General features: G+C 39.0%; 1 long non-coding RNA gene across 1 annotated transcript in view; it reads left to right on the top strand.

Moving 5' to 3' along the window:
* Positions 1 to 13,927: 13,927 nt before the first annotated feature.
* The window catches only part of LOC105476602 (uncharacterized), a 116,123-nt gene continuing 104,795 nt past the window's right edge, over positions 13,928 to 25,255 (top strand). Inside the window, exon 1 of the long non-coding RNA XR_011606547.1 lies at positions 13,928 to 14,711. This is a non-coding gene — a long non-coding RNA (uncharacterized lncRNA). The remainder of the gene's footprint in view (positions 14,712 to 25,255) is intronic.

Genomic DNA, 25,255 nt, shown 5'->3' with positions numbered 1-25,255 from the left:
GGTTCCTAATCCTTTTCTTCAATAAAAAGAGTGAGGTCAACCTTAACAAAGGACTGAATCTAGACCTAGGTTTGGAAATACATAAGATGAGTCTGGAGCATCTTGGAGTGCTCAGAAGTAAGGAATTGAAAAAAAAGGGGGGGGAACAAGAAGTCAAAGTGGCACAGTAGCCCACAGAGAGTGCTTCCAATGGCCAAATCTGGAACAATCTGAACAACAAAATAAAGTAGTATTGTACTATCATCTAAGGTATAAAATAAATAAACGTGAGTGCATACTGATATAAATGAATGATAGGATAAACAGATGAGTCAGAAGACTTTTAAATAATTTATATAGATACCCTGCCCTCAAAGAGGTGGGTTATAATTCCCTTTCCCTAATTATGGGCTGTACATAGTGACTTCCTTCCAAAGAGTACAGTATGGAAAGACGGGGGATAAGAGTAACTTTAAGGTGGAAAAAAAGCTGACAAACCTTATTATCTCAGCCAGTTGACCAAGGTTAGCATCGACAATGATAAGTCATATTGTTTGTGTGAACCCTTGGTAGGATGTGATGGCAATGGCACTTTAATTTCTGTAGTCTTCCTCTTGAAAACTCACACCCCACTCTGATGATGACAAAAACATCAGGCAAATCCTATTTAAGGGACGTTCTATAAATTACCTGTCCAATGTATCTATCAAAACTGTCAAGGTGCTAGAAAACAAGAGGTGTCTGAGGAACTCTTGCAGCCAAGAGGAACCTAAGGAGACATGATGACTAAATGGAACGTGGTATTCTGGATAAAATCCTGGCATAGAAAGGACTTAGGAAAAGACTGAAGAAATGTGAATAGCCTGGGCATGGTGGCTCATGCCTGTAATCCCAGCACTCTGGGAGGCCGAGATGGGTGGATCGCCTGAGGTCGTGATTTTGAGACTAGCCTGAGCAAGATGGAGAAGCCCCCTCTCTACTAAAAATACAAAATTAGCCAGGCATGGTGGTGCATGCCTGTAATTCCAGCTACTCAGGAGGCTGAGGCAGGAAAATCGCTTGAACCCAGGAGGCGGAGGTTGCAGTGAGGCCAGATAGCGCCATTACACTCCAGCCTGGGCAACAAGAGCAAAACTCTGTCTCAAAACAAACAAACAAAACAACAACAAAAACATAAATAATGCATGGACTTTAGTTAGTTAATACAATATAAGCAAATGATTAATTTTATCAAAAAATGTCATAATAGATGGCACTTTCAAGTCTTTATTTCTACTAATATCCCAAGATGAAATGCTATGACCTCCTCCCTCAGGATTTCTGAGGCGAATTCCTTCTTCAAACTTAAGCTGGAAACCCACCTTTTTCACCAATCGTAGCCCTATCACTCTAAACTCCAGTGATCTCTCATTCTGAGGACCTAGTGTTATAATAGGTGTGACACCACTTAGTCACTACTTAGATGTTATAACTTTCCTCTCTATTCTGTTAGTGTCTATATCGTGGCTTCCTGAAATGGTCTCAAGGAAAGCGGCTATGTCTTTGCAAACTTACTTTTATATGGCAATCATTTTTTAATACAATTCTAGGTTTGTGACAATTAAATTTTGTTGATTAATTCACAAAAACCGTAAATAATATGTCCCAAGATACCTTTTCAAGCTCAAGGGTATGTCTATCACCAGGTATCATTTTCCTGTGCATATGACCTATTGGTTTTGAGATTTACGAGACTGGAAAAAAAATTAACTGACTTTTTTTTTCAAAGGACTCCAGAGATCTCTAATATCAATTATAACAGCTTAATTCTTCAGTCTCTTAACAAGTCAAATTTTTCCGGAAGCTTCAGTCTTGACCCTTGATGTTCTCCCACATTGACGTTGTGTTCCAAACAGAAGTAACTGAGTTTATTGGTGAGAGAGAGAGAAGATGAGTGAAGATTTCTATGCTCTTCTCTACCTCTGTGGATTCTGAAGTGAACTTCACTCTGTTCAAACCACTTCCTCAATAAAGCCACTCCTAACCTTTTCTCCTTTACTGAGTAAAACTTACATACAACCCCTCACCCTCACCATGCTTTGATAGTATTTTGAAGGTTGTATCATATAATTTTGAAGTGACTATTATAATATTTGTTAAGTTGATGTAATTATGTTTACTGACCTATTTCTTCAATATATTGTGAGACTGTCAGTTACAAGAAATGTATATTCTTCATCTTTATAGCCCCTGTAACCCACACAGTAGTTTACATGTAATATATCCTCAAACGAAGACTTGCTTATTGAGTAAGTGAACTGATGATTATAAATTTAGTGTGTCTAGAAAAGAATGTATTTAAGCATATATGAATCCCAGGGACCTAGAAGTTTGTAGAAAGTTGGCATTATTGATATATTTCCTACAACATTCCAGAAAATGCAACTTTTCCTAAGAAATGCTTTGTGGAAACACGCACTAACCTCAGTGAAGAAACCGTAGCTTTAAAGCACATGGTTTAGGGATGCTAAGCTGCAGATATGACCCTTCTTTGTTACTCTACATTGTATATTTCTTATTACTTTATGCTTTATGTGAGTACTTTGTATTCTATAATTGACCTGTACTGGCTATCATAAACCTGTCCTGTCCTCCACACAAATCTTGAAAAAAAGCATCAATGAAAAGCAGAGATTACCTTTTTCAGTTCCAAGGTCCCTTTGAAATTTGTCTATATTTTATAACAATTTGAACCAGCTGAGAAAGTAGCCCTATCTCCTATAAGCTTCCAACCTACCAAATAAAACTTGCGTGCACTTTGATCAAGTGGTTGATGCCAGGACTAGATCGACACATAAGCAGATAATTGCTTTTGAAATGTGACTTAATATCACAGAAGGGTAAAGCTGGAAGTAATTTCCCATCACCCATTTGGCACACATTCGGAGAGCATACCAGTTCTGTGCAGATGTGATGCTGGGCTCTAGGACCTGATAGCACAAGCCCAACACTTCCATTGCATACAACGGAGGACAGAGGTCCAGATAGGTAAGTTGATTCTCCCCAGTCGCCAAGCTAGTGATTGACAGAGGAAAGACTAGAGAAGCTGGGTCTGTAAGCTTTCTCATTCATTGTACTTCTCAATGAGAAGTGCCTGGCGAAGTTCTCTAAAAGGAAATGTTTCCAGAGAGCCCTCGGGACTGAAATTCAGCCATTTAGTCCTTGGGTTAAGCTCTTCTCACTCAAATTCTCATATGGGAAGTAAGAAACTAACATTAAAACTTGCAATTCCTTCGAATAAATTAATTCTTAAGCGTGGAAAAAAATAGTGCAACATAGAGATACTGAGCATATGACAGAGAAATAGGTAATTAAAAGTCAGAATAAAATGCAGGAAGGAAAGAAAATCTAGACGAAGCACTGAGGCACAGATGCCAACTATTTCATGACTTTGCCTCAGGTCAGCCCGACCTGTGTCACAATATAGTAATTAGCTTGCCAGAGTCTGAGCCCCTGGTTTCTCTGTGGGAAGATTTCCCTGTGGTTTATTAAACTTCATTCTCGTGTCTATGAGTAGGTGGATTTAGTGAGAAATAACCTATGACATAAAGTTTGTGGATGATTAACAGAGTTACTTCAGGAGTATATACTCTGGAGCCCAAAGAACAAAATGTTACAAGTATTGATTGCAATGTTTTCCCTTGTTTTGGATCAGAAACATCCACAGGAAGAAACGACATTTTAGAAAGGCATCTTTTTAAAATGACCAAGACCAGAAAAAATTACAGCAAAAGCACCAGCTTTCTGATAAGAGACAGCTAAAAAGTGGACTAGACTAGTGCCTGGATTTTTTTGTTGGTTTGTTTTTACCTATTAATTGGTTAGGAAAACTAGGCAGACCCTGAGTGAATGTAGAAAAGAACTATTCTGGACAAGCTAAAGGTAAGTCTTAACAGAGCAGTGCTAAGACAGGTGGTTAGGTATGTGAGTTCATGCCACTTAGAAAAGAATATGAAGAAGAAGGGACCAAGAAGGCAGATACATTGTCCCTGATAAAGAAGTCATTTTTCTTTCAGCTTTACGTAAATATCAGCCACTAAAAATCTAGGACCACAAATAATGAAAACGAGCCCTGTTCACTCTGTTTGTGGAAGGACTCGTGGGTATTGCCGTGTGCCCTGGTTGCTGTGGATGGCCCTCTGCTTGAAGCATTCAGCATCAGAAAGTAGTGGCAGAAAAGGCACATTCTGTGCAAGGACTACGACAAATTCATCCCGTGTGGGCCTCATCTACCACATTGACTTGGAGTCTCCATTTCAGTGCTGGACAAAAACCTTCTCCTCAGAGTCCAGATACATTTGGAAGCTCAGTTTTGATGGGGACAACAAGGAAGGTGGATTGAATACTGTCTTAGTCCATTTTCTGTTGCTATAACTGAATATCTGAGACCGGGTAAAACATAAGGAAAAGAAATTTATTTATCACAGTTCTGGAGTCTGGGAAGTCCAAGGTCATGGTGGGAGCATCTTGTAAGTACCTTCTTGCTGGTGGGGAAACTCTGCAGAGTCCCAAGGTGGCACAGGACATCACATAATGAAGGGTCTGAGTGTGCTAGCTTAGATCTCTCTTCCTTCTCTTATAAAACCACTAATGCCCCACCCTCATGATCTCATCTAATCCTGATTACATCTCAAATGTCCCATCACTCAAATACCATAGTCAGATTTCCCACCCTCTTAATACTGTTATTACAATGGAAATTAGGTTACAATGTGAGATTTGGAGAGGACAAACATTCAAACCATAGCAGATACATTTTGGTGCCAATTTATTTAGAAATGCAAACTTGTCTTCTAGGGAAGAATTTCTTGTCAAAGGGTAGAGAAGATTTATTCTTTGAATTGGAGTCTGTGTATTTGCTGGGAGTTTTCACGAGAAGTATAACATTAGACAACGCTAAATTACGAACAAACTGGAAGTTGTTTGGTATTCTGCTGATGCTAAACCTATACATTTTTTCTTTTGCTTGTTTATTTCTTTGGCTTTTAATTGTGGAGGAATTTAACAAAAACATTTAGACAAAAGTACAAATGGGTCTGTTCATGTACCCATCACTGAGATGCAGAATGGTAATTGTTTGCCAACTTTGTTTCATCTCCTTTTTCCTACTTCTTTACCTGCTTCCTCAGGATTATTTTAAAGCAAACTTTGGACATCATATCATTTCGTCATAATAAACTTGTCTTTGCATAAATTATATATTTTTTTCCTTTTTTTTTTTTTTTTTTGAGAAAGTGTCTCGTTCTGTTGCTTAGGCTGGAGTGCAGTGGCATGATTATAGCTCAATGAAACCTTGACCTCCTAGGCTCAAACGGTTCTCCCACCTCAGCCTCCTGAAGAACTGGGATTGCTGGTGTGTGTCACTGCATCCAGCTATTTTTAGAATTTTTTTTGTAGAGACAGGCTCTCACTAGGTTGCCCAGGCTGGTCAAACTCCTGGTCACAAGCAATCCTCCCATCTCAGACTCTCAAATTGCTGAGATTACAGGCATGAGCCATCACACCCAGCATAGACTATATTTCTTAAGATATGTTTAACTAGTATAGGGTAAGTTGGTTGGCTATTCTGTGGATCAGATGCTACATTCTTAGACAGAAAATCCTCTTCTCTATGCCCAGAATTATTTCTTCTGGTGACAGTGATATGCCTAAGGGCTTATGATTTGGAAGTTCAGGAAGAAACGAGAAGAGAAATGGGATGACGACATGGGGCCTGTTTTCTGCCTGGCCTCTTAAACTGTAGAGTCTCTTTGGTTTAAGACAGTGGATGGAACAATTTTCATGTAAGACTCACAATCAGTGTAGCACAAGCAATATTGCCTAGAGGAGTTATTTGGGGAAACATTGAAAACACTGATCAAAATAAACACAGTTGGTCCTTTGCATCTATGAGCTCTGCATTCATTGATTCAACTAGCCACAGATCAAACACATTTGAGGTGAACAATACAAGAATAAAATATACAATTAAAAAACAACATAGTATAATGACTATTTACATAGTTTTTATATTGTATTAATTATTATAAAAAATCTAGAGATAAGTTAAAGTAAAATGGAGGATATGCATAGGTTGTATGCAAATACTAGGCCATTTTATATCAGGAACTTGAGTGTCCACAGATTTTGGTTTCTGGGAGAGTTTCTGGAACAGATTCTCCACGGATCTGAGGGACGACTGTGCTGCTTTGGAACTGCTGTGTGACATTAAGCTTGATGGAAAGTCACTTTTCTGACTTCTGCATGGAACTCAACAATACTCTGACACTCTGAAATTCATACGGTATCTGGAAATAAGTTTATTGGTAGAGTCTTAAGGATTTGTACAACTGAGACCAGGTGCAGTGGCTCACACCTGTAATCCCATCACTTTAGGAGGCTGAAGGGGGACAGATCACTTGAGGCCAGGAGTTTGAGACCCTCATGGCCAACATGGTGAAACTCCATCTATACTAAAAGTACAAAAATTATCTAAGCATGGTGATGCGTGCCTGTAATCACAGCTAATCAGGAGGCTGAGGCTAAAAAATCCTTTGAACCTGGGAGGCGGTGTTTGCAGTGAGCCAAGATTGCAACACTGCACTCTAGCCTTGGCAACAGAGTGAGACTCCATCTCAAAAAAAAAAAAAAAAAAAAAAAAGAATTTATACAATGGGCATTTTTAGCTCTGACAAAAGCATATCCCAGCAGTAATTTACAGATTCTTTTATTTATTCAAAAATGCATTATCTCCTACTGTGTGCCAGGTACGTTTTATGTTACTTATGTACCAGGGTCATAGCAGAGATCAAGCTAAAAGGTTTTTTGCTTCCATTTGAGAAAAAAACAGATCATATGCTTTAAATATATAATATGATACCAGGTAGATAAATGCTATAAAACTGAGAGTAAACCAAATTAAAAAGAGAATAATTTCAGGTTGAGGATGGTCTTTAACACAAGGTGAGCATGGAAGGCCTCAATGAGGAGACTTTTTTTTGTTTGATAGAGTCTTGTTCTGTGGCCCAGGCTGGAGCGTAGTGGGTGACCTCTGCTTACTGCAAACTCCGCCTCCCAGGTTCAAGGGATTCTTCTCCCTCAGCCTCCCGATTAGCTGGGACTACAGGCCCGTGCCATCATGCCTGGCTAATTTTTGTATTTTTTTTTAGTAGAGACAGGGTTTCACCATGTTGGCCAGACTGGTCTCGAACTCCTGACGTCATGATCCACCTGCCTCAGCCTCCCAAAGTGCTGGGATTACCGGCATGAGTCACTGCACCTGGTCGAGGAGACAATTTCTAAAAAGAAACCTGAATGAAATGTGGGGGCAGGGCATACACAGGTGTGAGTGAAGAATATCAGGATTGAAGGAACAGCAAATACAAACTCCCTGAGATTTAGTTAGCTAAGATGTCCAAGGCAAGTGCAATGATTGCATAGTGATCAGGGGGTAGAATGATAAGAGACAAGACCACAGAGGCAGGCAGGGTCCATCTTGTAGGACTCAGGGGGCCACAATAACAAATTTGTTTGTTTGTTTTCATGCTGAGCAGGATCTCCAGGTGTATAATGACAAAGGTACCACACATTGTATAGTCCATACATCTGGGCAATACATAATCTACATGGGCATGGGCTGTGGGCCTGAGACTAAAGGTTTGAACAGTATCTGTCTAGATTTTAAAAAGAAGACTCTGGTTTCTGTGCAGTCAAGTGATTGCAGAGCAATACAATGAAGGCAGAGAGGTGGTAGAAGAAGCCACTAGAAGACAGCAGGAGATGATGGGGCTAAGTCTAACCAGGAGATAGTGAAATGTGGTAGGATTGAAGCTACACTATCATCTGGAGCCAAATAGGACATAGAACTTGCTCATGAATTAGATGGACATCAAGTTTGAGTGAAAAAAACAAAAAAAAAGACTCCTGTATGGGGTTCTGGACAACTGGGCATACAGTGGTGCCCTTTACTGAGGTGGAGAAGAGTAGGTTTGAGAGCAATGGAAACACCTTTAGTTGCTACCAAACCACCTGTCCTTCTTGCTTTCTTTCTTCTGCATCATCAGTTTCTCCCTTTCTAATGATTATTCCTATAGGTAAACAAAGGTACAACAATATTGCCCATGTCATATCGACTGCTGTCATGGCTTCAGTCTGTACCTCTCTGGCTCTGCAGAGTCTGGCCCCTGCAGGTTGCATTTCTCACGCCGAGGTTTCTGTTAGATCTGGAAAATAAGAGAAAATTGGGGGAGGTTGGAGAAAAAAGAGCAATGAAAATATAAAATATTCCTTTCAGGCTTTCTGCCTCTGGCGGCATCTCTGGCAGAACCAAGACTGAGCCCTTTGGCAAGCAGACTCCACTTAGTTCAGGAGAAGCAGGTGAGTCTCAAGAAGGGACTAAGATGGAATGACCAATAGAAAAGGAGGAAACAGCCGGGCGCGGTGGCTCACGTCTGGAATCCCAGCACTTTGAGAGGCTGAGATGGGCGATCACTTGAGGTCAGGAGTTCAAGATCAGCCTGGCCAACATGGTGAAACCCTGTCTCTACTAAAAATACAAAATTTAGCTAGGTGTAGTGGCACACGCCTGTAATCCCAGCTACGAGGGAGGCTGAGGCAGGAGAATCGCTTGAACCTGGGAGGCGGAGTTTGCAGCGAGCCCAGATTGTGCCACTGCACTCCTGCCTGGGCAACAGAGCCAGACTCTGTCAAAAAAAAAAAAAGAAAGAAAGAAAGAAAGAAAGAAAGAAAGAAAGAAAGAAAGAAAGAAAGAAAGAAAGAAAGAAAGAAAGAAAGAGAGAGAGAGAGAGAGAGAAAGGAAGGAAGGAAGGAAGGAAGGAAGGAAGGAAGGAAGGAAGGAAGGAAGGAAGGAAGGAAGGAAGGAAGGAAGGAAGGAAGGAAGGAAGGAAGGAAGGGAGGGAAAGAAAAGGAGGAATCCCAGGAGAGTACATTGTTTCATAAACCAAGTGAGAAAATCCTTTCAAGAAGAGAGAATAATCAACTCTGCCAAATGCTGTTAAGTCAAGTTTGATAATGACTAAGAATTATCTACTATAATTCATGGTTAATACTATGAGATGAGCAGCCTGGTTGGATTGGTACAGATGAAAGCCTGCAGGAAAGACTGGGCAGAATACAAGGAGAAGGAGCAGAAACAAATATTGGTAAATGTTAAGAAAGCAGGGAAATGTGATAGCTTAAGAAGAATGTAGCATTTAAGACAGAGATTTCCTAAGTATGGGAGATATATCAGTCAGAGTCTAACCATTAAAACAAAAATCTCTCCCAGCATTTAAAACCAAGGTAATTTAACCAGGTAATCAAAGAACTGAGACACCCACAGAAGCAGATGAAGGAGTCCAGAGATTAGTACCTGCAGGTGACAACTTCCTTCCAGCTAAAGAGACAAAGAAAGAGAAGATGTTATTAGAAATCAAAGTTTGGGGCCATTAGCAGAAGCTGAAACTACAACAGTCATGTCTACTCGGAGCAGGAGCCCAGAAGCTTCAGCTTCTACCAGAGATGGTCCACCATTCACGACTCTTCCTGCTGAGCTCAGCATCACCTTGGGTCACCTTAATGACACAAGGCTCAGTGATTTCAACAATGTCTGTACGTAGGAATCATTTCAGGAGCCTTTAAAAAATGCCAGGCCGGGTGCGGTGGCTCATGCCTGTAATCCCAGCAGTTTGGGAGGCTGAGGTGGGCAGATCACGAGGTCAGGAGTTGGAGATCAGCCTGGCCAACACGGTGAAACCCTGTCTCTACTAAAAATACCAAAACATTAATTGGGCCTGGTGGCGGACACCTGTATCCCCAGCTACTGGGTATGTTGAGGCAGGAGTATCACTCGAACCCTGGAGGCAGAGGTTGCAGTGAGCCAAGATTGTGCCACAGTACTCCAACCTGGCTACAGAGTGAGATCCATAAAAAGAAAGAAAGAAAGAAAGAAAGAAAGAAAGAAAGAAAGAAAGAAAGAAAGAAAGAAAGAAAGAAAGAAAGAAAGAAAGAAAGAAAGAGAGAGAGAGAGAGAGAGAGAGAGAGAGAGAGAGAGAGAGAGAGAGGGAGGGAGGGAGGGAGGGAGGGAGGGAGGGAGGGAGGAAGGAAGGAAAACAACAACAACAACAAAAAAAAAACAGTGCTCAGACTATACCCCAACTGATTAAGTCAGAATCTCTGAAGTGAAGAAGAAAACATTGGATTTTAAAGATTCCCCCAAAATTCTAATGTACAGCCAGGTTTGAGAACCACTGTTGGAAAGTCTACATTGTAAACGAGTACTGAATGCTTCCTTGCACAAAACTGCCTCCAGTTCCTAAATCCAGACCTAAGATATCCATTACAGCAACAAATGGTAAAAGTCCCAAACCTTTGAATTAATTTTCTTAATGAAATAGGCTGCCTGAAAGCTCCATCCCTTTAATGCTGTTTTGAGGTTATGAGAGCAAAAGACGAAAAGCCCAGAAGCAACATTCTCTGAGTTTCTTCTCACAGTAAACAGAATAATTAAGCGGTGTGGTTACTCACATGGCACTGAGAGACACATCTTCCAGGATGCTGTAAGTCTTAACTGATAGTAGGAGAGAGAGGGAGCATATGCTAGGTGCATAGCGTAAGAGATTACCACATCTGATCTCTTTTCAACCCCCTAAAATACCTTTCGGAGAGCTCATGTTTGCCCTTCTCTAATTTGGAATATATCACTTATAATTAGGGATTCTCTCTTTCTTGGTGCCTGAAACATTTGTCACTTTTAGGGAATTGCAATTTTGAGTCTGTGGATCAGAAATAAGCTCCTGGTCTTTTATTGAGAATCCTACATTTCGGGTAAGTAATTTCCTGAAGCAGCTGGGATTTACTCAATGTTCTTAGTTATAATTAAATGATAAATCTTCACATGGAAGGCATCCAACATTGAATATGTCAGTTCCATCGAAGCGGAATAGAGCACAAGATACATTTACCTAGGAAAATGATTCCACATTGGAAAACTCTATTCTCTTGTCAGAAGCCAGATGACAAGCAGTTGCCTATGAACAGTCAATAACAAAAGACTCTTTAGTGGCTTATGATACATCTTTTACACCCTACATTTATACAGCTTTCTGGAAATAACGAGTGGTTCCCTCCTTGCTTAACATTTCCTTATTGGCATCAACATCCCCCAGGTCTGAATAGGCTTGGCCCTCAGCCTTGATTTAGGGATGGCTATCCCATAATGCTCAGCTGGAATGCAGTGTGCTCCGATGCACACAGATCATTCTCGTTTTCATGACCATTGCATAAGCTCTTCACCAAACAAGCATTTTTTAAATATCTATGATGGCCTGGGCTTGTACTAGGCAAGGTGGGAGGTACAGCCTCCCATCTTGACATCTGTGATGCTTTTGGTTCACTTGTCCAGTCAGGCATTGAGAGTTCATTAAGATGGGGAAGGAGAGGAGTTAGAGGTGATGATTCCAATGGTCCTTTCCTAACAGAAGATTATATGGCTCCACGTATATATGTGTGTGTATGTGTATGTGTGTGTGTGTCTGTGTTATGTTTATATTTAGTAGCCTTTAATTCACTTTTGTGTCCTATGTGTCCTAGCAAAAGGCATTGTAGCTACTAAGATTCAATAAGTCTTGGCAGAAAATGCATTCCATGAATGAGATAATTTATGATTATTGGAAATGCATAGCTTAAAATAAAAAATGGTAACTGACATATTATTGCTTACTATGTACAGAATGCCATTATAAATAATTTAATCCTCATAATAACTAAAAATGGTAACGGTTAATGTTTTTATTTTTCAAATAATATATCGAAGATACATAGAAATCAAGCAACCCATCCAAGCACACACAGCTAGGTGGGCAGAACTAGGGTGCATAGTTAGGCTTCTAGTTTCATTGTTACACCAAAACGAAAAACAAAAAACAAAAAACAAAAAACAAAAAAACAGTTACAGTCTAGACAGTCAGAGTTACCTAAGGTTTGAATTCTGCTAGGTTTTTCTGAATTAAGGCAAAACAGAGGCCTGGAAAGAGCTTTATCTTTGGGATCCAACATGCCCAGATTCAACACTTAATAGCTATGTAACCTTGGGAAAGTTCATGGATCTATCTGAACCTAAACTGTTGGATCAAAATTGTAATCGGACCTGTCTTGTAAGTGCACACATTCTGGAGCCAGACTGCATCACTGAGCAAGATACTTATCCTCCATGTTACTCAGTTTCCTTGTGTGAAAAGTATCATAGAGCATACAGAACTAAATTACCTCATAAGGTTGTAGATGAAAAATGTATCAACATAAATGAAATTCTTTGAATAATACCTGAGGTACAATAAGTGCCACACCAGTGTTATTTATTACATTGCTACAGATGCCACTATTTTTAGGCTTTGCCAGAGAATAATTGTTTCTATTGCCATCTATGGTCAGTTATTCCACTCTGCAATACATTCCACCCTCTATTGCCTACTCAAGTGTCTCTTCCAAGAATTCCTTCTTCTTTGTCCTATGTTACTGTATTGTTCAGTTCTCACACTGTTAATAAGACATACCCAAGACTGGGAAATTTACAAAAGAAAGAAATTTATTGGACTTACAGTTCCACATGGCTGAGGAGGACTCACAGTCATGGCAGAAGATGAAAGGCACATCTCACATGGTGGCAGACAAGATAAGAGAGTTTGGGCAGGGAAACTCCCCATTATAATACCATCAGATCTCCTGAGATTTATTTGCTATCACAAGAACAGCATGGGAAAGACCTGCCACCATGATTCAACTAGCTCCCACTGAGTCCCTCCCACAACACGTGGGAATTCAAAACGAAATTTGGGTGGGGATACAGCTAAATCATATCATTCCACCCCGACTCCTCCCAAATTTCACGTCCTTGCATTTCAAAACCAGTCATGTCTTTCCAACAGTACCCCAAAGTCTTAACTCATTTCAGCATTAACTCAAAAGTCCACGGTCCAAAGTCTCATCTGAGACAAGGCAAGTATCCTCTGCTTATGAGCCTATAAAATCAAAAGCGAGTTAGTTACTTCCTAGATACAAAGAAAGTACAGGCATTGGGTAATATGCCATTCCAAGTGGGAGAAATTGGCCAAAACAAAGCGGCTACAAGCCCCATCCAAGTCTGAAATCCAGTGGGGAAGTCAAATCTAAAGGCTCCAAAATGATCTCTTTTGACTCCATGTCTCACATCCAGGTTTTGCTAATGCAAGAGGTGGCCTCCCATGGCCTTAGGCAGCTCTGCCCCTGTGGTTTTGCAGGGTACAGCCTCCCTCTTTGCTGCTTTCACAGGCTGGTGTTAAGTGTCTGTGACTTTTGCAGGCACATGGTGCAAGCTTATATGATTTGACTACATTATATAAAGAAAATCATACAATATTTGTCTTTTTATGACAGGTTTTTGTCCACATAGCATAATGAGCTCAACGTATATTCATGTAATAGCGTATGTCAGTATTATATATTTTGATGGTCTGTTATTAGGTGTGTAAATATTTATACTTGTTATATTTTCTTGTCGTATCAAACATTTTATGAATATATAATGTTGTTTATCTCTTGTAACTTTCCTTGATTAAGGTCTATTTTGTTTGATATTAATATACTCCTTTGGTTATTATTTGCATGGAATGTCCTTTCCCATCCTTTTGAGAGGTGAAGCCAGCTGGACTTCCTAGGTCGAGTGGGGACTTGGAGAAGTTTTCTGTCTAGCTAAAGGATTGTAAACACACCAGTCAGCCCTCTGTGTCTAACTAAAGGTTTGTAAACGCACCAATCAGCACACTGTATAAAGGATCAACCTGCACTCTGTAAAATGGATCAACAGCGCTCTGTAAAATGGACCAATCAGCAGGACAGGGGTGGGGCCAAATGACGGAATAAAAGCTGGCCACCGGAGCCATCAGCGGCAACCCGCTTAGGTTCCCTTCCATGCTCTGGAGGCTTTGCTCTTCTGCTCTTCACAATAAATCTTGCTGCTGCTCACTCTTTGGTTTCGCACTACCTTTATGAGCTGTAACACTCACCATGGGTCTGCAGCTTCACTCCTGAAGTGAGCGAGTCCACGAACCCACTGGGAGGAACAAACAACTCCAGACGCACCACCTTTAAGAGCTGTAACACTCACCGCAAAGGTCTGGGGCTTCACTCCTGAAGTCAGCGAGACCATGAACTCACCAAGACCATGAACTCACTGGGAGGAAGAAACTCCGGACACATCTGAACATCTGAAGGAACAAACTCGGGACACACCATCTTTAAGAACTGTAACACTCACCTGGAGGGTCTGCAGCTTCGTTCTTGAAGTCAGAGAGACCAGGAACCCACCAGAAGGAACCAAGTCCAGACACACTTTCCCTATTAGTGTTTTTGGTTTTAAAGTGGATCACTTATAGACAGCATATAGTTGGATTGTGGGCCGGCCGGCCTGCCTGCCTGCCTGCCTGCCTGCCTGCCTTCCTTCCTTCCTTCCTTCCTTCCTTCCTTCCTCCCTCCCTCCCTCCCTCCGTCCCTCCCCCACCCCATCTCTCTCTCTCTCTGTCTCTCTCTCCCCCCACTCTTTCTGTCTTTTTCAAAAACATCTTGCTCTCCCAACCAGGCTAGAGGTGCAGAGATATGATCAATGACGGCTCACTGCAGCCTCAATCTCCAAGGTTCAAGTGATCCTCCCACCTCCACCTCCTGAGAAGCTGAGACCACAGGTGCGTGCCTAGCTAATTTTTGTATTTTTTTGTAAAGATGAAGTTTCACTGTGTCCAGGTCGGTGGTCCCAAATGGAGTTCAAGTGATCTGCCCACTTTGGGGATCATGGTTTTTTAAAATCCATTCTGTCAAATTTGTCTTTTGATTGGAGAGTTTCATTTATATTTAAAGTAAATATCAATAAGGAGGAACTTAATTCTGTCATTTTGTTATTTATTTTCTATGTGCTTTATATTATTTTAGTCCCTTATTTTCTACATTATTGCCTTCTTTTGTATTAAGCTGACTTTTTTCAATGACTTCTCATTTCTTTTGTGTATATTCTATAACGATTTTCTTTGTGGTTACCATGACGGTTATGTTTAAGGACCCAGTTTAACAACTGATTTTTTTCTTTCTTTTATTGTCCTTTTCAGTTACAGAATTTTGGATGGGTTCTTTTTGCTTTTCTACCTCTTTGTTCATATTTCCACTGCATTCATATATTGGGTTTTTAAAAATTTTTCTCTATGTCTTCCTTTAGTTCTTTGAGATCTTTAAGACAATTGTTTCAAAGTCTTTAAAAAATTGCCATCAGGTTTTTCTCAGAGTTGGTTTCTGTTGTTTTATTTTTTCGTTGGAATGAAACATACTTTCCTGGTATTTTTTCTAAGTTTTATTTTAGGTATAGGGGGCACATGTGTAGGTTTGTTACATGGGTATATTGTGTCCCAGGGATTTGGTGTACAGATTGTTTCTTCACTCAGGTAATAAGCATAGTGTCTGAGGTAGTGTTTCAATCCTCACCCTCCTCCATCCTCCACTCTCAAGAAGGCTCTGGTATCTGTTGCTCCCTTCTATGTGTCCATTTGTACTCAATGTTTTAATTCCCACTCATAGTTGAGAACACGCAGTATTTGGTTTTCTGTTCCTGCATTAATTCATTTAGGATAATGGCCTCTGGCTCCATACATATTGCTGTAAAGAACATGATTTCATTTTTTCGTGTGGGTGGATGCATAGTATTCCATGGTGTATATGTGCCATATTTTATTTATCCAATCCAGCATTAATGGGCACCTAGGTTGCTTCCATGCCTTTGCTGTTGTGAATAGAACTGTGGTGAACATACACATGCATATGTCTTTATGGTGGAACAATTTCTACACTTTTGAATGCATACCCAGTAATGGGATTGCTAGGCTGAATGATAGTTCAAGTTCTCTGAGAAGTCTCCACACTGCTTTCTGCAGTGAGTGAACTAATTTACATTCCTACCAGCAGTGTATAAGCATTCTCTTTTCTCAGCAACCTCACCAGCATCTGTTATTTTCTGACTTTTTAATAATAGCCATTCTGACTGATGTGAGGTGATATCGCATTATGGTTTTGATTAGCATTTCTCTAGTAATTAGTGATGATGAGCATTTTTTCATATGCTTGTAGGCCACATGTATGTCTTTCTTTTAAGAGGTGTCAAAGTGTCTGTTCATATCTTTTGCCCATTTTTTAATGGGATTATTTGTTTTTTTCCTTGTTAAATTCAGTTTCTTATGGAGTCTGAATATTAAACCTTTGTTCAATACATAGTTTGCAAATGTTTTCTCCCATTCTGTAGGCTTTCTGTATACTCTGTCGATACTTTCTTTTGCTGTACACACATCTTTAGTTTAATTTGATCCCATTTGCCAATTTTTATTTTTGTTCTAATTGCTTACTTTTCTGTTTTTTGTATGCCTAGTATTTTTTTCTTGAAAACTAACCATTTGAATCTAACGATGTTGTAACTCTGCAAATCAGATTCTCTTCCTTCCCAGGGTTTTCTAGGATTTTTGGTTTGTTTTGCCTTTTGTCTTCTTGTTGTAGGCTGTCTCCATGCTGAGAATCAAGCTAAGTTGTATACCTAAGTCTTCTACAGGATTTTCTGAGCCTGTGCCTTTCACTAGGCAGTGCAGTGACTTTTTAATTTGCTCTATATATGTACTTGCTTTGGAATGTTGTAGTCTTTAATGTCTGGGTCCTAAAAGGAGAAAATGAGAAAAATAAAGAGAGAATTTTTAAAAAGCATCAGCCCTTTAAACATACTAGAAGTTGTTTTTGTTAGGGATTGTCTGGGTCCTAAAAGGAGAAAATGAGAAAAATAAAGAGGAAATTTTAAAAAAGCATCAATCCTTTAAACTTCCTAGAAGTTGTTTTTGTTAGAGATTGGAGGAGCTTGCAACAATGAGGGGCAAAGTAACAATGACTGGTCACATCTATATCTACACCTCTGGGATTAGAAGCAGCCATTGGTAATGAAAACATGAGTATCAAAGATTTTGAGAACAAGGTTCTTACTTCCCACCACAGCTCCTGAAAGCTGTGTTCAATCTGCTCCATGAACGTGTACACAACTGCCTGCCACAGGACTGGAGGCTGGTGATGGGTGGCTGCTGATTAGCTGAGAACTGAAATTGACCACAGTTAACTGCAATTTACCATCCAAGCTTTTCCCTGGAAGTTGTAAATTTTCTATAAACTACAGTTACAACAGATAAGATTTTTTCAGGGCAATAGTTGTCTCTATTTTTTTTTTTTCTGAAAGTCAGGCTTATTGATGTAAAATTTACTTACATATAAAAATTACCCTTTTTATAATTCTATGAATTTTGACAAATACATAGTTGAGTGATGAATATCACATTCAAGGTATAAGAATAGTCCTATCATCCAAAATGTTTCCCCCTAAGCTGTTTTAAGTCAATCCACTTGCACACTCCTAGTTTCAGAAAATAACTATTTTTTCTGTCCCTTTAATTTTGTATCTTTCGGAATATATAAAATATATTTTATATATAAAACACATTATGTGACTTTTGTGTCTGACTTCTTCCAGTTAGAATAATGCATGTGAGATTGTTGAGTAATAATCTATTTTGATATTATATCACATAAATTTACTACACATTGCTTATCCATTCACAAGTTGATAGACAATTGGATTGTTTCCAGTTTGGCAATTATGAATAACACTTGTTTAAACATTTATGTACAGGATTTTGTGTGCATATGGGTTTTCACTTCTCTTGGGATTATGATAGGGATGCATAACAAATTAAGTATTTGATTAACTTTCTAGGAAACTGCCAAATAGTTTTTCACAGTCACTATTCCATTTTGCTTACCCAACAAGAACATGTGAGAGTTCCAGTTGCTCCATTCCTTTGCGGCATTTGAAATTGTTGTTTCTTTAAAGCCATTCTAAGAGAAAAGACGTGGTATCACATTGTAGTTTAAATATCTATTTTCATATTAATAATGCTGGGTGTCTTTCCTATGCCTATTTTGCTTATTTTTCATTTCGTATATCTTCTTTATTAAAATGTCTATTTTAATCATTTGTGCATTTATTATTGGGTTATTAGTTTATTATTATTAAGATTTGAGTGTATAGTTTCATATTTGGGAAAACAGCTTTACAATAGATAAGAATTTTGAAAAATATTTTCTCTAAGTCTATGACTTGTGGTTTCATTTTTTAATATCTTTTAAAAAGAAAAAAATTTACTCTGAGTCTAATTTATTGATTTTTTCCTGTTTTGATCCAAGCTGTTCCTATTCCATTTAAGATTCTTTTTCTAAACCAAAGTAACAGAAATTTTCTCTTATGTTTTCTTCTAAAAAGTTTATAGTATTTTGGAACAGACCTCCAAGAATCATTCTTTTGCATAAGGATGTTCAATCATTTCAGCACTAATGTTGCCATATGAAATTACATAACATTGGGAGTGATATCTCATGATACTTGGAGGTCTTTACCACACTCAAGATGTGAAGATTATACAGGGTTTAATAATTGGGAGATTTTCATAAAATTGTGCCTCCCACTTTGCCAAACTCAGTGATAATATGGGTTTGGATCAATTTCTGGATCTACTCTGTTTTATTAATCCGTGTCTCTGTGTTTTTATCAATACCACATCAATTGAAACTTACCAGAAAGCCTTGATATCACATAGTGTATAAGTCCTCTAAATTTTTTCTTTAAAAAAAAAAAAAGTTGTTTCAACTATTTTAATTACTTTGTTTTTCCAGAAACATTCTAGAATCAGTTTGTCACTGTATACAAAACATCTGCTGAGATTAAGTCCATAGATAAAGCTGGGGAGAGTTGACATTATAATGGTATTAAATCTTCTAATCAATTAACACAGTACATCTGTTCATTTATCTAGGCCTCATCTACCTCCTCTTAGCAATGTTTTGTAGATTTGGCATACAAATCTTGCACATATTTTATTAGATTTACACCTTAGTTTTAGGGGGATTATGGTATTTTATTGTTGTTATTTTAATTTTTATTTTAATAGTTTTTTGGGTACAGATGGTTTTTGGTTACATGGATGATTTATTTAATGGCGATTTCTGAGATTCTGGTGCACCTGTCACTTGAGCAGTGTACACTGTAACCAATATATAGTTGTCATTTCTCACTCCATCTCAATGTTTTCCCTGAGTCCCCAAAGTTTATTATGTCATTCTTATGCATTTGAGCTCTCGTAGCTTAGTTCCCACTTACAAGTGAGAACATACAATATTTGGTTTTCCATTCCTGAGTTACTTCACTTAGAATAATGGCCCCCAACTCCTTCCATGTTGCTGCAAAAGACATTATTTCATTCTTTTTATGGCTGAGTAGTATTTCATGTATACATATACCATGTTTTCTTTATCCACTTGTTGGTTGATAGGCACTAAGGTTGTTTCCACATTTTGCAATTACAAATTGTGCTGCAATAACATGTATGTGTATGCGTCTCGTTCATATAATGACTTCTTTTCCTTTGAGTACACACACAGTAGTGGGATTACTGGAACCAATGGTACTTCTACTTTTAGTTCTTTAAGGAATCTCCATGCTGCTTTCCGTAGTGGTTGTACCAGTTTACCTTACCACCAGCAGTGTAAAAGTGTTCCCTTTTCATGATATTCACACAAACATTTATTATTTTTTGACTTTTTAATTATGGTCATTCTTGCAGGAGTAAGGTAATATCTCATTGTGGTTTTAATTTGCATTTCTCTGATAATTAGTAATGTTGAGCATTCATTCCTATGTTTCTTGACTGTTCACGTATCTTCTTTTGAGAATTGTCTATTCGTGTCCTTTGCCCACTTTTTGATGGGATTATTTTTTTCTTGGTGATTTTTTTGTGTCCCTTGTAGATTCTGGATATTTGTTGGACGCATAGTTTTATAAGTACTTTCTCCCACCTGGTGGGTTATCTGTTTACCCTGCTGATTATTTCTTTTGCTGTGCAGAAGCTTTTTAGTTTAATTAGGTCCCATTTATTTGTTTTTGTTTTTGTTGCATTTGTTTTTAAAGTCTTAGTCATGAATTATTTGCAAAAGTCAATGTCACACACTTGGTGTGTGGGCAAGTTTATTGTCTCGTATAGGGTTGGAATGGCAGGGATCTCTTGAAGCTTTCCTTGTTCTCTCATACCATACACTTTATTTATTATTTTCTTCAGTATTTTATTTACTGAGTTGGTTATTCTGGCTTTGGGCCAATAGGGGAGGTATCCCTGGGTAGTTACCAGTTGTAGCTAAGGCAGGTGGGTAGATGTAATACTTGGGGGCAGAGGTTCCAGCCTTGATGAAGGTAATTGGAGGCACTTTTAATTAGATGGGCTGAGCTTTTATCAGGGTGAAGAGTGGAAGCTTCCTCAGATCTCCTTGCAGACCAGCAGGACAGCTCTCCACCTCACAGCCTCATGCCCCTCCCAATGTTCCAGTTATTCAGATCAGATAGGCACCTCTTTTCATCTGTAGAAATGTTACATTTCAAGTAGAGAGGAATTGTGACTCTGTCTCTTGTGCAGGCCTGAATCTGGGGAGTGCTCCTCCTGTGGGGCTGCAATCACTCTGAATTGTTCCAGGAAGGCTGTTCATAGGTGCACCCATGCTGTATTCCCATGGGACAAGTCCCAGCTGTGTTTGCAGTGGTCTACCAGAGAACCCCTTCTCCAAGGCCATTCACAATCACAGAGACTGTTGGGGTAGAGAAGCAGACTTTCCCTACTGTGCCCAACACTGCAAACGCTCTGCTGTAAGAAACTTCCCACAAGCAGAAAGATCTGGGGCTCGAGGTCTGCTGTTCAGATTCTTTTGTACAATGGGTCGTTCCCTTGATGTGGTGCTCTCCCTTTAATGTAGGAATGGGGCTTCCTGTGAGCTGGACTATAGTGATTGTGATTGCTCTGCTGGGTCTAGCCACCCAGTGGGGCTATGTGACTCCAGGCTGAGAAATGTCTGCGAAAATCCAGTGATGTGACCTGTCTTTAGGTCTCCCAGTAGTGGATACCAGCAGATGCTCTGATGGCGGTGGCAGAGGAGTGACGTAGACTCTGTGAGAGTCCTTGGGTGTATATGGACTTAGTGTGCTGGCTTTCTTGAATGCTGGTTATACTACTAGTAAACATGTCAGGTAGACAGACTCAGGACCTCTGGTTAGCCAAGGTGTTGCAAGTAATAGTGTTAGCTGAGATCCTGCAGCTATTTTCTCCTTCCTGGGTACAGTGTTATTCTGCCAGGAAGTGCTGTAATGGCCTGAGTTTCTTGGCCTTTTGCCAGGAGATAGTGCTTGCAAGAGAGCACCAGTTGTAGTAGTAGCAGTGGGATTTGAACTTGCACTGCATTGTCCAGGGGAAGTATTCTACTTTCTCAAGTGATGGACAGGGCCATAAGCTCCCAAAAGTTTATGATCTTTTTGTTAAGAGTTTTTCGCCTGTCTTATGGAATAAGCTAAAGCCTTCTACTTCTTTCAAAGAGTCTGTGAATTGTTTTAGTTTTCCTGGTAAGTTTCTATAGTGTTTCTTGGAAAACAAATTCACAGTTTGAATCTCTACCCACTATTGTGTCCTTTCAAGTGAGAAAGACACACTAACACTGCTTCTTATATGCCATCTTGAAAAACAGTTGAAAAAATAAAAAATAAAAATAAAAAAATGGTATTTTAAATGGTACTTTTCTTTTGTCTTTTTTAACTAGAAATTTTATACAGATTTTATTTATTTATTTATTTATTTTTAAAATTATTTATTTATTTATTTATTTATTTATTATTATTATACTTTAAGTTGTAGGGTACATGTGCATAACGTGCAGGTTTGTTACATATGTATATTTGTGCCATGTTGGTGTGCTGCACCCTAAATTTCCAAATTGTTATTTGTAATATAAAAAATGCAAATGGTTATTTTTGTATGTTAATCTTGCATCCTACAACTTTGCAATACTCCAACTAGTTTAAGTTTTGGTCCATTATGTGATGTTTTCTGTATCAACAATTATATTATTTGTAAATAGATGGGGGTGTTTTGTTTTGTTTTCTTTTATTATTGAGACAAAATCTTGCTCTGTCACCCAGGCTGGAGTGCAGTGGCGTGATCTCGGCTCTCTGCCAACTTCTGCCACCTGGGTTCAAGTGATTCTCATGCCTTGGTCTCCTGAGTAGTTAGGACTACAGGTGCTTGCCACCATGCCTGGGTAATTTTTTGTATTTTTAGTAGAGATGGGGTTTCGCCATGTTGGCCAGGCTGTTCTCAAATTCCTGACCTCAGGTGATCCAACTGCCTCAGCCTCCCAAAGTGCTGGGATTATAGGTGTGAGCCACCACGCCTGGCCAAATAGAAAGGTTTTTCTTATTTCTTCATTTACTGTTGTTATACCTGGCCTTACAGAGTTAGTACTATCCTTGTGTACCATTATCCCAGGATATAGAGTCACCACTGCATGGTATCTTATTCCCCAGAGCCCAAGTTGCCACTGTGACCTGTTAGTTCCAGGTCTTGAATTGTAGCTGTGCCTTGCTCCCCAAGTACAAAGCTTCCAGAGCACTCCTTCTTCCCCAGTGCCATGGCAATGGACCCTGCTCCCAGTGGTCTGAATCATAACTACACCCCAGCCCTCAGGGCTGTAGTTGTTGGAATGTCCCTCGGAGGAACAGACACTGGCTTTATGAAAGAACTGCATCTAATCATGTCTTGGAAGGTTAACATGCACCTAGGTACTACAGTAGTTCTATAATCTGGAGCCCAGGAACTTGGCTCCACAGATGCTTTCAGAACATGTTCCCTGGACCCCAGTTCTGCCATGGCTGCTTGTGGGCTGACACCAAGAAAGATCTTCTTATCTAAAACTCCTACTATTGGGAAGACAAGAACAAGAAGATCCCTAAAGCCTTTTCTCCAGTAATAAGTGCAGCTACTGTCACTGCCACAAATTCCTGCAGCCTAGATCACTGAGGCACCACAGCTGTTGCTGATGTTGATCAAAACTGAACAAACTACTCAGAGACTACACGTTGTCCTGTATGGAACAAGGGTCAACGCACCCTGTCCAATCAGCATGCTCAGGCCCATCAGCGGGTGAAAGTGTTCCCCTACCAAAGCCACTCTGTAAAGTTCAGAAGAGATGACTGGACCCAGATGCACAGATATTAATGCAGGAACACAAGAAAAATGAAAAAGCAAAGAAATATGACACCAGCAAAGGAACACAAGCATTCTCCAGTAACTTCCCACAAAGAAATATTAATTTATGAATTGTCTGAAAAGGAATTCAAAATAATGATCTGAAGGAAAGTCAGACAGATGCAAGATAATACAAACAGATAAGTTAACAATATCAGGACAATTTACAATCTGAATGAGAAATTCAACAAAAAGATATTATTTACACACAAAAAAACCCACCAGAAATCTTAGAGCTGAAGAATTTAACCAATAAAGTAAAAAAATACAATAGAGAGCTTCAACACCAGACTAGATCAAGCAGAAAAAAGAATCTGACTCTTGAAGATAGGTATTTTGAAATGACTCAGTCAGAGAGAAAAAATGAAAAAGAGTGAAGACAGCCTACACAAGTGATGGGATGCCATTAAGTAAATAGTCACATTATGTGATTTCACACAGGAGAAGAGATATAGAAAGGGACAGAAAACTTATTTAATGAAATAATTGTTAAAAACTTCTCAAGTCTTAGGAGACATTTAAACATTCATAGCCATGAAACTTGAAGTCCCCAAAGAGATACAACCCAAAGACATTTTCATCAAGGATGCTTATAATCAGTTTCAAAAATTAAAGAAAAGGAAAGAAGTGTTAAAGCAGCAAGAGGAAAGTCTCAGGAAAGCCTCATTAGATTATCAGCAGATTTCTCAGCAGGAACTTTGCAGGCCAAATAGAGAATGATATTATATATTCAAAGTGCTGAAATTAAAAAAAAAATCAGCCAAGAATAGTACACCCAGGAAACTGTTCTTCAGATATAAAGAAAAAATAATGTCCCAGACAAGAAAAAGCTGAAGAAATTTATTTCTGCTAGACCTGCCTTCAAGAATGTGTAAAGGAGTTCCTCAAGCAGAAAAGAAAGGATGGTAACTACTGCCATGATTACATGTAAAAGTATAAAACTCACTGGTAGAAGTAAATACGTTGTCAAATTCACAATATTTCAATATGGTAATGGTGGTGTGTAAATCATACATATCTCTACTATGAAGGTTAAAAGTTAAAACTGTTGAAAATTACTAAAGCCAAGGCTGAGTGCAGTGGCTCATACCTATAATCCCAGAACTTTAAGAGGCCGAGGTGGGTGGATCACTTGAGGCTAGAAGTCCGAGACCATTCTGGCCAACATAGTAAAACCCCATCTCTACTAAAAATATAAAAATTAGCTGGGCATGGTGGTGCATACCTGTAATCCCAGCTACTCAGGAGGCTGAGGCATGAGAATCATTTGGGCCTGGGAAGAGGAGGTTGCAGTGAGCCAAGATGATATCACTGCACTCCAGCTTGGGCAAGACAGTGAGACTCTGTCTCAAAAATAAAATACATAAAAAATTAAACAATAAAAATAATAAAAATCACTAAAGCCAAAATAGGTTGTTAAGCAATACACAATATTAAATAATATAAATTGTTTAATCAAATACATAAATTTAGAGTGGGCAGTAAAATCTAGAGTTTTGGATGTGACAGAAGTTATCAGCTTAAAATAATTAATTATGAGACATTTTATGTGAGCCTCATGATAACCACAAAACAAAAACTATAGGAGATATACAACCAATGAAGTTGTAGGAATCAACACTTAACACTAGATAAAATTATCAAATCACAAAGTAAACAAGAAAGGAAAAAAGAAACAAAAGAGCTACTAAACAATGAGAAAGCAATTGAAAATGGTAGGACTAAGTCCATACCTATTAATAGCAACCTTGAATGTAAATGGATTCAATTTTCCAATCAAAAGACAGAGTACCTGAGTGGATTTACAAACAAGATCCAAGTATATGCTGCCAACAAGATACTTAAGCTTACCAGCACATATGCTGGAAGCAAGAGGATAGAAAATACCCCATGCAAATGGTAACCACAAGAGAGCACGAGTGGCTAATTTATATCTGATAATGTAGATTTCAAGCCAAAAACTTTCAGAAAAGACAAAGCATGTAATTATTTAATGATAAAAAATCAATTCAACAGTTTTAAATATATTAGTGCCCAACATTGGAGCA

Source organism: Macaca nemestrina, chromosome 8 (genome assembly GCF_043159975.1).
Source record: "Macaca nemestrina isolate mMacNem1 chromosome 8, mMacNem.hap1, whole genome shotgun sequence".
Taxonomy (NCBI): domain Eukaryota; kingdom Metazoa; phylum Chordata; class Mammalia; order Primates; family Cercopithecidae; genus Macaca; species Macaca nemestrina.
Note: the sequence above shows the minus strand (reverse complement) of the source record. Positions and strands in the feature narration are given on the sequence as shown.